The sequence below is a fragment of the Peromyscus leucopus genome, chromosome 8b, assembly GCF_004664715.2.
Source record: "Peromyscus leucopus breed LL Stock chromosome 8b, UCI_PerLeu_2.1, whole genome shotgun sequence".
Classification (NCBI taxonomy): domain Eukaryota; kingdom Metazoa; phylum Chordata; class Mammalia; order Rodentia; family Cricetidae; genus Peromyscus; species Peromyscus leucopus.
In genome coordinates this window covers 71444170-71451056 of record NC_051086.1, presented here as the reverse complement: position 1 = coordinate 71451056, position 6887 = coordinate 71444170, and positions in this window count along the sequence as shown.

The window sequence follows — 6887 nt, the reverse complement described above, 5'->3', positions numbered from 1 at the left end:
ATCTACCTATCCAAGAAGATCCATTTACATGTCAGCAGGACAAACTAAGGAGATTCACACTGAAGTTCGTTGGAATCAAAGGTCACTGAGCAGATAAAGATGCTTGCTGCCAAGCCAGACAACCTGGATACCACATGGTGGAAGGAGAGAGAACCAGTTCCCAAAAGTCATCCTCTGAACTCTACACACACACACACACACACACACACACACACACACACACACACACACACAAATAAAAGCAGTTTTGAAGTCAGCAAGAAAGAGACCACTTAGCCAGACAAGATCTGCACTCAGGAGGCCGAGGCAGCATGACTTGGAGACCTGCTTGTGATCCTGGGGAGTTTCAGGCTGTCTGAGTTTCACAGCCCAAATCAAACAGAGACAGGAGGGGATGGGGAATGAGTCAGATGGTAAAGTGTTTGCCATAAAACCATGGGGACCTGAGTTTGAATATTTGTCTTTATTAAAATTCCAATGGTCCCTTTTTCTTTATTTTTTTTTGAAAAAAAAAAAAGTCTTCAAATTCTTATCTATATGGAAGGGGCCACAAGAAGCCAAATCAACACTGATGAAAATGAAATAAGAGCTCTTTCTATGTCTCGATTTAAAAGCTTACTATAAAGCTACAGTAATCAAAACAATATGGTACTAATGTAAGAACAGGTCTGCAAACTGATGGAATAGAATCAAGGATCCAGAAATAGACCCAGGCATCTACTGGTGGTTGGTTTTCCACAAGTGTAGCTAGAGTTTTCCTGCCTTGCCCACAGTCAGGACAAATCTCTGTCACCCGCCAGTCCCACAGCCGCTCAGACCCAACCAAGTAAACACAGAGACTTATATTGCTTACAAACTGTATGGCCGTGGCAGGCTTCTTGTTAACTATTCTTATATCTTAAAGTAACGCATTTCTACAAATCTATACCTCGCCACATGGCTGGTGGCTTATCGGCGTCTTCACATGCTGCTGGTCATGGCGGCGGTTGCAGTGTCTCTGGTCATGGCGGCGGCTGCAGCCAGTCCTTCTGCCTTTCTGTCCTTTTATTTCTCCTCTCTGTTAGTCCCGCCTATCCTTCCTGCCTAGCCACAGCCGATCAGGTTTTATTTATTGACCAATCAGAACAACTTGACATACAGACCATCCCCCAGCACAGCCAAGTGCAGACCATCTCAAACACCTGTACTCAGGCCCATGGTCCTAATCATCCTCTATATGGACCTGCTGGGTAACGCCACAAGGATCCCAAGAAGGGCTCCCACAGGACATACAGAACATCCCACAGCACTTCCCCTTTTCTTTTTTTTTTTTTTTTGGTTTTTCGAGACAGGGTTTTTCTGTGTAGCTTTGCACCTTTCCTGGAGCTCACTTGGTAGCCCAGGCTGGCCTCGAACTCACAGAGATCCACCTGGCTCTGCCTCCTGAGTGCTGGGACCCTTTTCTTTTTTTTAAAAAGGAAGGTTTTAACTTTTACACATCTCCAAAGCCAGCTTGGTATATTTGGGAATTTGGGCGTAGCTTCTCTTACTACTTCCTGCTAGAGGGGGGCGCTGTATCTTATGGGAACACAAAGAATATTTAAGTGCTGTGGGATGTTAATGTATGTCCTGTGGGAGCCCTTCTTGGGTTCTTTGTGGCGTTACCCAGCAGGTCCGTATAGAGGATGATTAGGACCATGGGCCTGAGTGCAGGTGTTTGAGATGGTCTGCACTTGGCTGTGCTGGGGGATGGTCTGTATGTCAAGTTGTTCTGATTGGTCAATAAATAAAACCTGATCGGCTGTGGCTAGGCAGGAAGGATAGGCGGGACTAACAGAGAGGAGAAATAAAAGGACAGAAAGGCAGAAGGACTGGCTGCAGCCGCCGCCATGACCAGAGACACTGCAACCGCCGCCATGACCAGCAGCATGTGAAGATGCCGGTATGCCACCAGCCACGTGGCAAGGTATAGATTTATGGAAATGGACTAATTTAAGCTATAAGCACAGTTAGCAAGAAGCCTGCCACGGCCATACAGTTTGTAAGCAATATAAGTCTCTGTGTTTACTTGGTTGGGTCTGAGCGGCTGTGGGACTGGCGGGTGACAAAGATTTGTCCTGACTGTGGGCAAGGCAGAAAAACTCAAGCTACACACAAGGATGACAAAGGCCAGTCGGTGGAGAAAGAACAATTTTTTAACAAACAAGGGGGACAACTGAGCAGCCGCATGCAACACAGTGAACTTGGAGAGCTACCTTGCTCTATACACAAAGAGTAATTGGACTAAATCAATGAACTAAGTACAGGGCTAAAGCTATACAACTCCTTCATTCGTGTGTTATTATTGTTTTTTAAATCAGCGAAGGAGGTAATGGGGTTAATCATCCCATTTCCGTGCATGCTTTGTGTTTGTTGATTACCCCCTCTCACTTCTGCCTCATCCCCTGGGACCTCACATGTCTCATCCTTCAGTGCTCCCTATGCTCCTTTCAGGTTGCCTGGACTCTACTACCCTCCCTTCCTTAAGACATCTGTCTCCTCTCTCATGGGCTGTTTGTAGTTTTACAGCCTGTGCCCACCCCACATGTGTCCACATATAAAAATTAAAATCTAGGATCTACACATAAGAGAAAAGATGTGGCATTTGTCTTTTTGCATTTATGTCACTTTGCTTAATACAATAATTCCATGTCAATGCCATGATTTCATTTTTAAGGCTGGGTAAGATTCCATTGTTTAAATGTACTACATTTTCTTTCTTTCTTTTTAAAACGTGTGTGTGTGCACATGCATATATGCTTGAGTATATGTGCACATGTGTGTAGGTGTGTGTGCATAAGCACTTAGATTCGTTTGAGCTAGAGGTGCAGGCAATTTTGAGATGCTAGACTTATTACAGGGGTGCTGTGGATATCACTCTATATAAATAAAACACTGATGCCCAGTGACCAGGCAGGAAGTATAGGCGGGACAAGGAGAGAGGAGAATTGGGGAAACAGGAAGAAGGAGGGAGAGACACTGCAGCCACCGCCAGGACAAGCAGCATGTAAAGATGCCGGTAAGCCACCAGCCACGTGGCAAGATATAGATTTATAAAAATGGGTTAATTTAAGATATAAGAACAGTTAGCAAGAAGCTTGCCACGGCCATACAGTTTATAAGTAATATAAGTGTCTGAGTGATTATTTTGTACGTGGATTGTGGGACTGCGGGGTTTGGTGGAACCTGGAGAGAAGCCCTCCAGCAACACAGGGGCTCTGGGGTCTGAATTCCCATCCTCATGATTGCCTAACCAAGTATTCAACCACTGAGCCATCTCTTCAGCCCCCACATTTTCTTTATCCATTCCTCTGTTGATGGACATCTAGGTTGGTTCCACTTCATAATATTATGAACAGCACAGCAATAAACAGAGATGTGAAATATATCTTGCTGAGACTTAGAGGTTTTTTGTGAATATGCCCACAAGGTGTTGTACTGGAGCATATAGTAAATTTTTTAAAGCTCCATACTGACTTCTTTAGTGACTGCACTGGGGCACATATCAACAATAAATAAGGGTCTCTTTCCCTCACATTCTTGTCAACATTTTTGGTAATTTGTTTCATTGACATTGACCATCCTGCCAGGGGTGAGATGAAGTCTCCAAGTAGTATTAATCTTAATTTCTCTAATGGCTAAGTATATCAAACACTTAAAAAATACATATTGGTTGGGGCTGGAAAGATGGCTCAGTGGTTAAGAGCACTGACTGCTCTTCCAGAGGACCAGGGTTCAATTCCCAGCAGCCACATGGCAGCTCACAACTGTCTGTAGCTCCAGTTCCAGGGAACCAAACACCAATGCACATAAAAAAATACATATTGGTTATTTATGTTTCTTCTTTTGAACATTGGCAATGATAAATTTTCCCCTTTAGAGTGACCTTAGCTGTATAAAAAATTTTTCCCCTTTAGAGTGACCTTAGCTGTATCCCAGAGGATCTGGTAGGTTGTGCTATCATTTTAAATTATTCTAGGAATACTTTAATTTCCTCCCTGATTTCTCTAGTGATTCAGTGTTCATTCTAAGGTGTTTACTCAGTCTTCAGGAGTTGCGTACTTTCTCTTGCTGTGGATTTCTAGTTTTATTCCATTGTGGATTGATAAGATATTGGAGATCCTTCCTTCCTTTCCATCTTTTTATTTGTTAAGGCTTTCTTTGTGGAGTATAAGATGACTGACTTTAGAAAAGATTCCATGGACCACTGAAAAGATGGTTGGATGAAATAGTCTATATCTATCTGCTAAATCCAGTTGACCTATGGTATAATTAAAGTCTGAATTTCCTTGCTGATATTTAGCTTAGAAGTCCCGTCTAAAGGTGACAGTTGGGTGTGAAATTTCCTACTGTTGCTGTGGCAGGACCTATCTAGCTTTTCATGCCTTTTAGTGTTTGTTTTAGGAAATTAGGAGCCCAAGATATAGCACATAAATATTTATAATTATTATAGCTCCTTGAGGAATAGCTTCTGCCTTTGTGAGTTGACATTTTCCATTTAACAGGTTTTTTTTTAAGCATTATTTATAGGCTTTGTAGTTTCGACATCTTGACTGTGATATTTTATGAAGAGTTCCACCTCTGATCATGTCTATTTGGGGTTCTGTATGCCTCTTGTGTCTGCATGTTCATTTCTTTTCTAGGTTTGGGAAAATTTCTGCTATAATTTAATGGAATAGATAGTCTATGTCTTTAGGTTTGATTTCAGTTCCTATCTCTAGACTGTGGATTCTTAGGTTTGGTCTCTTGGATACGGCCTAGAGTTCTTGGAAGTTTGGGTCACGTTCATTCATTTTTTTTTTTTATGTATGTCTAAATGTATTATTGTCTCAGTCTTGTCTGCAGTCCCTGAAATTGTTCTTCTGAGCCTAACTTTCCTTGCTGAATTCACTTCCCAAGTTTAAATTCTCCTCCTAGTTACTGACCATTTCATGCACTTGGTAAGTTTCTTGCCTGGGTCCTGCTTTCCTTACTTCATTCATCTGATTATGAGTTCTTTCTGTGGTCATTGATACTTTTTAAAGGTCAGACCATGAAAGTCTTTTCCTGGCGGTCAAGCTGCTTCATGATCTTTTTGGTTTCTGGCACTGAGGAGTTTGTGGGTTTGTGGAGGCGTCAGCGTGGAATGGAAAACTAAAACTCTTGGTGAAATAAGATCGATTCTTCATGTCCCCAGGTGTGGCACCAGAGTGCTAAATTTGACACCAAGAACATAACAAAAACCAACAAAATAAACACATCAGGTTTTATGAATATTAAGGTGGTTTTTATATCATATTATACATATTTTTGTTTTCTGAGATAAGGTTTCTCTGTGTAACAGCCCTAGCTGTCCTGGAACTCACTTGGTAGCCCAGGCTGGCCTTGGGCTCACAGAGATCAGCCTGCCTCTGCCTCCTGAGTGCTGAGATTAAAGAAATGTACCGCCACACCCAGCTTCATGTTATATTCTTAAGAACGTAAGCCGTGTGGTATGTGCTTGGTGCTTGTGATTCCAGCACTCAGGAGGCAGATGCAGGAGGATCACGAATTTAAGGCCAGCCTGGGCTACATATTGAGACCCTGTCTCAAAAAGCGTAAAAAGATAATCTACATAACGGAGAATATATATATATGTATGTGTGTGTGTGTGTGTGTATAAATATATACATATATATATCCTTTAAAGATTTTGCATTTATTTATTTGTTTGCTTGTTCGTTTATTTATTGTGAGTGTGTGCATGCGTGTGTGTGTGTGTGTGTGTGTGTGTGTGTGTGTGTGTGTGTGCGCACGTGTCCATGTACTTCTGAGCATATGCAGAGGTCACAAGAGTCAGATTTCTCCTTTTATCTTGTGCATCCTGGAGATCAAACTTAGATTTTCGGGCTTGGTGGAAGGAGCCTTTACTGAGCCAGCTCACCAGCCTCTAATCTCTGTATCTTATAATGGCTCAATCTCAGCCAGATGTGTAAAGAACTCTTACAATTCAATAACAAAAATAAGCAACCCAATTTTAAAAATAAGGCCTGGGAATATAACTCAGTTGGTAGAGTATTTGTCTTATATTCATGAAGCATTGGGTTGGGTTCCTAGCACCACACAAATAAGTACATTAATTAATAAACACAAAGCTTTTGAATTGGTATTTCTCCAAAGAAGTTATACAAATGACTGATAAGCATATAAAACATCAAACATCACTGAGGATATGCACATCACAATCAGGAGATACCATTTTATCTCCACAAGGATGACTATGTTAAAAAGACAGATGGTGTGGGGATTTGAACAAATAATGTCCCCTACAGACACAGACATTTGAACCCTTGGTCCCAGTTGGTGGCTCTATTTTAGCAAAGCTTAGGAAGTGTGACCTGACTGGAGTAAGTGTGTCACTGGAGGTGGGCTTTCAGAGCTTAAAGATTCATGTCATTGAGAATTTGCCCACAGTTCAAGATGTGATCCCTGAACTTCCTACAGCCATGCCTTAATGCCACCATCATGGATTCTAACTCTCCAGAACTGTAAGCCTAAACAAACTCTCTCTTCTTTAAGTTGCCTTAAGCATGGTGTTTTAATTACAGCAATAGAAAAGTAACTAACGTAAAGTAAACAGTAAAATGTACTGGTAATGATGTGGAGAAATTATAATCCTCATACACTCCTGGTATGTGTTAAAATGGTGTTTGGAAAAAAACATTCTGGCTGTTCTTCAAAATGTTAGCATGGACTGGTCTATAAAACCCAGAGATCCCATATCCAGGTATATATCTTGGATGAATGAAAGTGTACCTCCATATAAAACCTTTTTCTAGGAATGTTGCTAGCATCTTTAACCATAATACTTACAAAGTATAAACAGCCCAAATGCCCAACAATTGGAATAA